Source organism: Martes martes (assembly GCF_963455335.1).
Source record: "Martes martes genome assembly, chromosome: Y".
In the NCBI taxonomy this organism is placed as follows: Eukaryota; Metazoa; Chordata; class Mammalia; order Carnivora; family Mustelidae; genus Martes; species Martes martes.
In genome coordinates, this window is record NC_137907.1 from 2,950,224 (window position 1) to 2,961,200 (window position 10,977).

Consider the following 10,977-nt stretch of genomic DNA (forward strand, 5'->3'; position numbering starts at 1 on the left):
CCAGGAGTGGGACGACGGAAATCTGAGAAGCAAAGTTCGGGGTCAGGTTTCAGGGCCAGGGCAATGGAGGCCCATTCTGCAGAGGTTGAAAGGAGATGTCCTGCGTCTGAAGTCAGGGCGAGGATCCGACGCTGGCTCAGGTTGGAGTTTGAGTCCATGTTTGGCCTTGGATGAAGAGGAGTGCCTCCTATGGCCATGGAGGTTTGCCACGCTGGCAGTTGGGACTGCCAGGATTCCTTCTTCCGGGCCTTCGTTTCCTTTGGAATGGCTCCACCACGCCCCATACGGAAAGACTGAGAGCCCGGTTCTAAGGATGGATGCCGGGGCCACCCACCTGACATTCCCGTTGTCTTCTGGGACAAGGCAGGTTCAGTCTGCTGGCTCTGGAGGAGCTCCCAGGGGGGTCGGAGCTGAAATGGAGTCTCCTGAAGATGGGTCCTAATGTGGGATTGTGTCCATGGAGACGTTGGAATGGAATGGTGGCTCTGGGGCCCTAAAGGATTCTCCTGGTCGGAGGGTTGGACACAGCTCCAAAAGAGCACGTTTCCCACGTGGAGATGAGCGGTGTTCGGAGGAGAGTCTCAGGAAAGCCCCTTCTGCTTGTATTGGACCACAGGCCCCGAGGATAGATGCCTGGAAACAAAAGCAAGGTTCCTGTTCGGTCCTAGGGGCCTGGCTTCTGTGTCCTGGGACATCCGTCTGCATGTCTGAGGGGAGGTCATTGCTCAGCTTGTGTCAGATCGTCCCTGCTTGTCCAGGGCGGCCTCCACTCTTGGGATGGCCTCGGGGACCTTGGAGCTTTCCCCTGATCGGTAGGGTTGCGGGCCATGGCACGGGCACCGTTTCCATGGCGGGGGCGGACCCAGTCGTGTGGTGTGGCTGCAGGGGCCTCAGCCCTGGGGCCAGGGCTGTGGGGACAGAACCTGAAAACACAAACTCCTCTTGGGTTAGCGGCTGAGGGGATGGAAGACTCAATCTGCAGACCATGAAGGGAGCTCCTGGGGATAGGAAGGAAGGGTGAGTGTGAGACGGTGGGTCAGGCTTGTTTCTCTGGATGTGGGGTCAAGCAGGACCGTGGGAATGGACGGCTGGCCTCAAGGGCCTAGGAGGAGTTCTCCTCGCTGGGGATTTGACCAGGATCCCCAGACTTGCTTGTCATTCTGTGCGATGGGAGGAGTCCTGTTTTCTGCCTCTGGTGTCTGTCCGAAAGGTGGATCCCGCAGGGGAGTCCTGGGTACCGGGGAATGGACAACCCTCCCCTGGTTAGCTTTGGAGACCGAGGGGTCTGGCCATTGCTCTATGTGGCCTCTTGATCCATCCAGGGAGAAGCCTCACTTGAGCACGCGGCTCACACCGAGTGTCCCAATGCCTGTTTGTGCCTCAGGCGGCCCTCTCCACCCTGAGCCCGGCCTCATGGCCCATGCTGGTTTCTCCTACCGTGAAGTTGGGCAGCATGCCAACAGCAACCTATCCTGCCAGGGGCGAAGAGGAGTTCTATATTCGGCATCAGGTCCAGCCCTGTGCAGTTATTGGAGATGAGGTCCAGGTTCGGAAGCCTGACCAACCAGGTGGGGAAGAGATGATGGCCCAAGGCCAGGGTGGGTCCAAGCTGCTGGCTGTGTGGCCAGCTGTCTGGGGGTTGGTGTGCCTGGCTGAGGTCAGCTGTGTCGAGAGACCATGTCGAGAGACCAGGGCAGCCCAAAAACCTGGGGTGCTGTCCGGTGGCATAAAGGTTGATCCTTAGTTGGGGTCTCTGGGCAGAGCCAGAGGCAACCTTTTTCTCCGGGTGGGCAGGCCGAGTGCTGCGCTGGGGCTGCGGAATCCCAATCGAGAGGGCTTGTGGGCCAGGCGTGTGAGGACACAAGTGGAGAACACAAGCTAGGGTCAGGTGATGGGGCGAAGGTCCGGCCACCCACTGGGCAAAGGCTGAATGCAGATCTCTTGCATCAGAAGGCAGGGCGAGGATCCGACATTGGCTCAGCTTGGAGTTTGTGTCCACGATGGCCCCTTCAGGCAGGCGGACGGTGCTCATGAGACCATGGAGGACTTCCCACGCTGGGTGTTGGGAGACGCTCAAACCGCAAGGGTCCCTTCTGCGTGCCGATCGTGTCCTGTTGCATGGCTCCAACAGGACCCAGAGGGAAAAACTCGAGAACAGGCTTTGAAGGATGGGTGCCTGGGCAACCCAGCACGCATTCCCACTCACTCCTAGCATCCAGCTACTTTCCATCTGCAGGCTCTGGCGGAGCTACCCAGGGGGCTGCGTTGAAATGGACTCTCCTGAGGATGGGTCCTAATGGGGTTCTGTGTCCATGGACACCTTGGGATGAGTCGGTGGCTCTGGGGCCGTGAAATGACGTCCGAAATGGAGGGTTTTCACAGCTCCAAAGAGCACGTTTGCCATGGGCAGACGAGTTGTGCCCCAAATGGTGCCCCGGGCCACGCCCAGAGCCCGGTATTGGAAACAGGGCTCTGAGGAGAGACGCCTGGAGACGCAAGCGAGGATTCCGAGGAGGGTCTAGCGTCCTGTGTGCGCCGGTCTTGTCTTTGTGGGGCATCCGTCTGCTTTTCTGAGTGGAGGTAGTTGCTCACCTTGGGAGAGATCGCCGCGGCTGGTGCATGGCGATCTCCACTCTAGGGATGGTCGCTGGGCCATGGCAGGTTCCCCTAATCTGTAGGGTTGTGGGCCATGGGACGGGCAGAGTTCCCTTGGAGAGGGCAGGCCCTGGAGTGCGGTGTGGTTCCAGGGGCCCCCGTCTGGAGCGTGTGTGGGCCATGGCTGTGGGGCAAGAAGTCTGAAATCACGTCCTCGGGCTTAGGTTGGTGCCTTGGTTCTGGCAGGTGGCATCTGCATTCCGTGAGGGGAGCTCGTCAGGATAGGCAGGAAGGGGGGGATGTGAGGCAGGTGCTCAGGCTTGTGTGTCTGCATTTGGTGTCCTGGATGGCCGTTGTATGGAGGGGTGGTCTCTGGCGCCATGGACCAGACTGTCACTCTGGGGATTTGGCCAGGCTACCAGGTGCTTTCTATGGGTCATTCTATGAGATGAGAGGAGTCCTGTTCTCTGCCCCCGGTGTCCGTCCAGAAGAGGGATCCCAGAGCAGAGCAGAGCCCTGGGTACAGGTGACCTCTGGTGAGGATGGGTTGCCTCAGGGCGTGGCCAGCCCCATAGGCGGGCTCACGGTCCAGCCCCTGAGAAGCCTCCCTTGAGCTCAGGGCTCACCCTGAGGGTCCCAATGCGTGTCTGTGCCTGAAGTGGCCCTCAAGCATGGGCGTGGCCTAATGGCCCACGCTGGTTTCCCCGCCCTGAAGATTGGATTCCATGCCAACTGCAAGGTTTCCTGCCAGGGGGCGGGAGGTGTTCTGATTTCTGCCCCTGGGCTACCACCACTGTGTGGTGCTTGGAGATAAGGTCGAGGTCCGGAAGCCTAAAAAACCAGGTTGGGACTAGTCGAGGGCCTAAGGCCATGGTGGGTCCCATAGGCTGGAATTGGGGCCAGCAGTCTGGGTGTGTCAGGAGTTCCAGCCCAGGCTCTGTCAGAGAGAGCATTAGTGCCCAGGGCTGCCTAGATAAATGGGGTGCCGTCTAGTGAAGTGCAAGTTGTGCCTCATTGGGGTCTCTGGCAGCGCCAGAGGGCAACGTTGTTCTGCTGGTGGGCAGGCAGAGTGCTGCCTTATGGCTGCGGTGTTCCCAGGCTGGAGGGCTTGTGGGCCAGGAGTGGCACGACAGAAATCTGAGAACCAAAGTGAGGGGTCAGGTTTCAGGGCGAGGGCAATGGAGGCCCATTCTGCAGCGGTTGAAAGGAGATGTCCTGTGTCTGAAGTCAGGGCGAGGATCCGACGTGGCCCAGGTTGGAGTTTGTGTCCAGGTTTGGCCTTGGATGAAGAGGAGTGCCTCCTATGGCCATGGAGGTGTGCCACGCTGGCAGTTGGGAGATGCTCCCAACTGCCAGGATTCCTTGTGACGGGCCTTCGTTTCCTTTGGAATGGCTCCACGACGCCCCATCCGGAAAGACTGGAGAGCCTGGTTCTAAGGATGGATGCCGGGGCCACCCACCTGACCTTCCCATTGTCTGCTAGCACAAGGCCGGGTCGATCTGCTGGCTCTGGAGGAGTTCCCAGGGGGTCGGAGTTGAAACGGACTCTCCTGAAGATGGGACATAATGTGGGTTTGTGTCCATGGAGACGTTGGAATGGAGCGGTGGCTTAGGGGCCCGAAAGGATTCTCCTAGTCGGAGGGTTGGACACAGCTCCAAAAGAGCACGTTTCCCACGGGGAGATGAGCGGTGTTCGGATGAGAGCCTCAGGAAACCCCCTTCTGCTTGTATTGGACAGTAGGCCTCCGAGGATAGATGCCTGGAAACAAAAGCAAGGTTCCTATCAGGTCCTAGGGGCCTGGCTTCTGTGTCTGGGGGCATCCGTCTGCATGTCTGAGTGGAGGTCATCGCTCAGCTTGTGTCAGATCGTCCCAGTTTGTCCAGGGCGGCCTCCACTCTTGCGATGGCCTCGGAGACCTTGGAGATGTCTCCTGATCGGTAGGGTTGTGGCCAATGGCTCGGGCACAGTTTCCATGGTGGGGGCGGACCCAGTGCTGTGGTGTGACTGCAGGGGCCTCCGCCTTGGGGCCAGTGCTGTGGGGACAGAACCTGAAAACACAAACTCCTCTTGGGTTAGCGGCCGAGGGTATGGAAGACTCAATCTGCAGACCATGAAGGCAGCTCCTCGGGATAGGAAGGAAGGGCGAGTGTGAGACGGTGGGTCAGGCTGGTTTCTCTGGATCTGGGGTCAAGCATGACCGTGGAATGGAGGGCTGGCCTCATGGGCCTTGGAGGAGTCTCCCTCTCTGGTAGATTGGGCCAGGCTCCCCAGAGTTGGTGTTCATTCTCTGCGACGGAAGGAGTCCTGTTTTCTGGCTCTGGGGTCCCTCCGAAAGAGGGATTCCAGAGGGGAGTCCTGGGTACAGGGCAATGGAAAACCCTCCCCTGGTTAGCTTTGGGGACCGAGGGGCCTGGCAATTGCTCTATGGGGCCTCTTGATCCATCCAGGGAGAAGCCTCACTGGAGCCCGAGGCTCACACTGAGTGTCCCAATGCCTGTTTGGGCCTCAGGCGGCCCTCCACCCTGAGCCCGGCCTCCTGGCCCGTTCTGGTTTCTCCTACCGTGAAGGTGGGCAGCATGCCAACAGCAACCTATCCTGCCAGGGGCGAAGATGAGTTCTAATTTAGGCATCAGGTCCAGCCCTGTGCAGTAATTGGAGATGAGGTCTAGGTTTTGAAGCCTAAACAACCAGGCTGGGAAGAGATGATGGCCTACGGCCAGGGCGGGTGCAAGCTGCTGGCTGTGTGGCCAGCTGTCTGGGTGTTGGTGTGCCTGGCTGAGGTCAGCTGGGTCGAGAGACCATGAGTGCAAAGGGCAGCCCAAATAACTGGGTTGCTGTCCGGTGGCGTAATGGTTGATCCTTATTGGGGGTCTCTGGGCAGACCCAGAGGCAACCGTTTTTCCCCTGGTGGGCAGGCCGAGTGCCGCGTTGTGGCTCCGGAATCCCAATCGAGAGGGCTCGTGGGCCAGGAGTGTGAGGACAGAAGTGGAGAACACAAGCTAGGGTCAGGTGATGGGGCGAAGGTCCGGCCACCCACTGGGCAAAGGCTGAATGCAGATCTCTTGCATCAGAAGGCAGGGCGAGGATCCGACATTGGCTCCGCTTGGGGTTTGTGTTCACAGAGGCCCCTTCAGGCAGGCGGCCGGGGCTCATGAGACCATGGAGGACTTCCCACGCTGGGTGTTGGGAGATGCTCAATCCGCCAGGGGACCTTCTGCGTGACAATCGTGTCCTGTTGGATGGCTCCACGATGACCCCTAGGGAACAAGTCGAGAACAGGCTTTGAAGGATGGGTGCCTGGGCAAGCCGGCACGCATGACCACTGACTCCTAGCATTCAGCTACTTTCCACCTGCAGGCTCTGGCGGAGCAACCCAGCGGCTGGCTGCGTTGAAATGGACTCTCCTGAGGATGGGTCCTAATGGGGTTCTGTGTCCATGGACACCTTGGAATGAGTCGGTGGCTCTGGGGCCGTGAAATGACGTCCGAAATGGAGGGTTTTCACAGCTCCAAAGAGCACGTTTGCCATGGGCAGACGAGTTGTGCCCCAATTGGTGCCCCGGGCCACGCCTAGAGCCCGGTATTGGAAACAGGGCTCTGAGGAGAGACGCCTGGAGACGCAAGCGAGGATTCCGAGGAGGGTCTAGCGTCCTGTGTGCGCCGGTCTTGTCTTTGTGGGGCATCCGTCTGCTTTTCTGAGTGGAGGTAGTTGCTCACCTTGGGAGAGATCGCCGCGGCTGGTGCATGGCGGTCTCCACTCTAGGGATGGTCGCTGGGCCATGGCAGGTTCCCCTAATCTGTAGGGTTGTGGGCCATGGGACGGGCAGAGTTCCCTTGGAGAGGGCAGGCCCTGGAGTGCGGTGTGGTTCCAGGGGCCCCCGTCTGGAGCGTGTGTGTGCCATGGCTGTGGGGCAAGAAGTCTGAAATCACGTCCTCGGGCTTAGGTTGGTGCCTTGGTTCTGGCAGGTGGCATCTGCATTCCGTGAGGGGAGCTCGTCAGGATAGGCAGGAAGGGGGGATGTGAGACAGGTGCTCAGGCTTGTGTGTCTGCATTTGGTGTCCTGGATGGCCGTTGCATGGAGGGGTGGTCTCTGGCGCCATGGACCAGACTGTCACTCTGGGGATTTGGCCAGGCTACCAGGTGCTTTCTATGGGTCATTCTATGAGATGAGAGGAGTCCTGTTCTCTGCCCCCGGTGTCCGTCCAGAAGAGGGATCCCAGAGCAGAGCAGAGCCCTGGGTACAGGTGACTTCTGGTGAGGATGGGTTGCCTCAGGGCGTGGCCAGCCCCATAGGCGGGCTCACGGTCCAGCCCCTGAGAAGCCTCCCTTGAGCTCAGGGCTCACCCTGAGGGTCCCAATGCGTGTCTGTGCCTGAAGTGGCCCTCAAGCATGGGCGTGGCCTAATGGCCCACGCTGGTTTCCCCGCCCTGAAGATTGGATTCCATGCCAACTGCAAGGTTTCCTGCCAGGGGGCGGGAGGTGTTCTGATTTCTGCCCCTGGGCTACCACCACTGTGTGGTGCTTGGAGATAAGGTCGAGGTCCGGAAGCCTAAAAAACCAGGTTGGGACTAGTCGAGGGCCTAAGGCCATGGTGGGTCCCATAGGCTGGAATTGGGGCCAGCAGTCTGGGTGTGTCAGGAGTTCCAGCCCAGGCTCTGTCAGAGAGAGCATTAGTGCCCAGGGCTGCCTAGATAAATGGGGTGCCGTCTAGTGAAGTGCAAGTTGTGCCTCATTGGGGTCTCTGGCAGCGCCAGAGGGCAACGTTGTTCTGCTGGTGGGCAGGCAGAGTGCTGCCTTATGGCTGCGGTGTTCCCAGGCTGGAGGGCTTGTGGGCCAGGAGTGGCATGACAGCAATCTGAGAACCAAAGTGAGGGGTCAGGTTTCAGGGCGAGGGCAATGGAGGCCCATTCTGCAGAGGTTGAAAGGAGATGTCCTGCGTCTGAAGTCAGGGCGAGGATCCGACGCTGGCTCAGGTTGGAATTTGAGTCCATGTTTGGCCTTGGATGAAGAGGAGTGCCTCCTATGGCCATGGAGGTTTGCCACGCTGGCAGTTGGGACTGCCAGGATTCCTTCTTCCGGGCCTTCGTTTCCTTTGGAATGGCTCCACCACGCCCCATACGGAAAGACTGAGAGCCCGGTTCTAAGGATGGATGCCGGGGCCACCCACCTGACATTCCCGTTGTCTTCTGGGACAAGGCAGGTTCAGTCTGCTGGCTCTGGAGGAGCTCCCAGGAGGGTCGGAGCTGAAATGGACTCTCCTGAAGATGGGTCCTAATGTGGGTTTGAGTCCATGGAGACGTTGGAATGGAGCGGTGGCTCTGGGGCCCTAAAGGATTCTCCTGGTCGGAGGGTTGGACACAGCTCCAAAAGAGCACGTTTCCCACGTGGAGATGAGCGGTGTTCGGAGGAGAGTCTCAGGAAAGCCCCTTCTGCTTGTATTGGACCACAGGCCTCCGAGGATAGATGCCTGGAAACAAAAGCAAGGTTCCTGTTCGGTCCTAGGGGCCTGGCTTCTGTGTCCTGGGACATCCATCTGCATGTCTGAGGGGAGGTCATTGCTCAGCTTGTGTCAGATCGTCCCTGTTTGTCCAGGGCGGCCTCCACTCTTGGGATGGCCTCGGGGACCTTGGAGCTTTCCCCTGATCAGTAGGGTTGCGGGCCATGGCACGGGCACCGTTTCCATGGCGGGGGCGGACCCAGTCGTGTGGTGTGGCTGCAGGGGCCTCAGCCCTGGGGCCAGGGCTGTGGGGACAGAACCTGAAAACACAAACTCCTCTTGGGTTAGTGGCCGAGGGGATGGAAGACTCAATCTGCAGACCATGAAGGAAGCTCCTGGGGATAGGAAGGAAGGGTGAGTGTGAGACGGTGGGTCAGGCTTGTTTCTCTGGATGTGGGGTCAAGCAGGACCGTGGGAATGGACGGCTGGCCTCAAGGGCCTAGGAGGAGTTCTCCTCGCTGGGGATTTGACCAGGATCCCCAGACTTGCTTGTCATTCTGTGCGATGGGAGGAGTCCTGTTTTCTGCCTCTGGTGTCTGTCCGAAAGATGGATCCCGCAGGGGAGTCCTGGGTACCGGGGAATGGACAACCCTCCCCTGGTTAGCTTTGGAGACCGAGGGGTCTGGCCATTGCTCTATGTGGCCTCTTGATCCATCCAGGGAGAAGCCTCACTTGAGCACGCGGCTCACACCGAGTGTCCCAATGCCTGTTTGTGCCTCAGGCGGCCCTCTCCACCCTGAGCCCGGCCTCATGGCCCATGCTGGTTTCTCCTACCGTGAAGTTGGGCAGCATGCCAACAGCAACCTATCCTGCCAGGGGCGAAGAGGAGTTCTATATTCGGCATCAGGTCCAGCCCTGTGCAGTAATTGGAGATGAGGTCCAGGTTCGGAAGCCTGACCAACCAGGTGGGGAAGAGATGATGGCCCAAGGCCAGGGTGGGTCCAAGCTGCTGGCTGTGTGGCCAGCTGTCTGGGGGTTGGTGTGCCTGGCTGAGGTCAGCTGTGTCGAGAGACCATGTCGAGAGACCAGGGCAGCCCAAAAACCTGGGGTGCTGTCCGGTGGCATAAAGGTTGATCCTTAGTTGGGGTCTCTGGGCAGAGCCAGAGGCAACCTTTTTCTCCGGGTGGGCAGGCCGAGTGCTGCGCTGGGGCTGCGGAATCCCAATCGAGAGGGCTTGTGGGCCAGGCGTGTGAGGACACAAGTGGAGAACACAAGCTAGGGTCAGGTGATGGGGCGAAGGTCCGGCCACCCACTGGGCAAAGGCTGAATGCAGATCTCTTGCATCAGAAGGCAGGGCGAGGATCCGACATTGGCTCAGCTTGGAGTTTGTGTCCACGATGGCCCCTTCAGGCAGGCGGACGGTGCTCATGAGACCATGGAGGACTTCCCACGCTGGGTGTTGGGAGACGCTCAAACCGCAAGGGTCCCTTCTGCGTGCCGATCGTGTCCTGTTGCATGGCTCCAACAGGACCCAGAGGGAAAAACTCGAGAACAGGCTTTGAAGGATGGGTGCCTGGGCAACCCAGCACGCATATCCACTCACTCCTAGCATCCAGCTACTTTCCATCTGCAGGCTCTGGCGGAGCTACCCAGGGGGCTGCGTTGAAATGGACTCTACTGAGGATGGGTCCTAATGGGGTTCTGTGTCCATGGACACCTTGGAATGAGGCGGGGGCTCTGGGGCCCTGACATGTCGTCCCAAATGGAGGGTTTTCACAGCTCCAACTAGCACGTTTGCCATGGGCAGACGAGTGGTGTTCCAATTGGAGCCTCAGGCCACGCCCAGAGCCCGGTTTTGGAAACAGAGCCCTGAGGAGAGACGCCTGGAGACCGAAGCGGGGATTCCGAGGAGGGTCTAGCGTCCTGTGTGCGTCGATCTTCTCTTTGTGGGGCATCCGTCCGCTTTTCGGAGTGGAGGTCGTTGCTCACCTTTGGAGAGATGGCCCCTGCTTGTGCAGGGCGGTCTCCACTCCAGGGAGGGTCGCTGGGCCATGGGAAGTTCTCCTCATCTGTAGGGTTGGGGGCCATGGACCGGGCAGAGTTCCCTTGGAGAGGGCAGGCCCTGGAGTGCGGGGTGGTTCCAGGGGCCCCCGTCTGGAGCGTGTGTGGGCCAGGGCTGTGGGGAAAGAAGTCTGAAATCACGTCCTCGGCTTAGGTGGGTGCCTTGGTTCTGGCAGGTGGCATCTGCATTCCGTGAGGAGAGCTCGTCAGGAGAGGCAGGAAGGGGGAAGTGAGGCAGGTGCTCAGGCTTGTGTCTCTGCATTTGGTGTCATGGATGGCCCTTGCCTGGAGGGGTGGTCTCTGGCGGCATGGAGCAGTCTCTCCCGATGGGGATTGGGCCAGGCTTCCAGGTGTTTTGTGTCGTTCTTGAGATGGGAGGAGTCCTGTTCTCTGCCCCAGGGGTCCCTCCAGAAGAGGGATCCCAGAGCAGAGCCCTGGGTACAGGTGACCTCTGGTGAGGATGGGTTGCCTCAGGGCGTGGCCAGCCCCACAGGCGGGCTCAGGGTCCAGCCCCTGAGAAGCCTGCCTTGAGCTCAGGGCTCACCCTGAGCGTCCCAATGCGTGTTTGTGCTTCACGTGGCCCTCAAGCATGGGCATGGCCTAATGGCCCATGCTGGTTTCCCCCAGCCTGAAGATTGGCAACCATGCCAACAGCAGGGTTTCCAGCCAAGGGCCGGGAGGTGTTCTGATTTCTGCCCCTGGGCGACCACCACTGTGTAGTGATTGCAGACAAGGTTGTGGTTCTCAGGCCTGAAAAAACAGGTTGGGCCTCGATGGGGGCGTAAGGCCGTGGTGGGTCCCATATGCTGCATTTGGGGCCAGCAGTCTGGGTGTGTCAGGCATCCCAGCCCAGGCTCTGTCAGAGAGAGCATTAGTGCCCAGG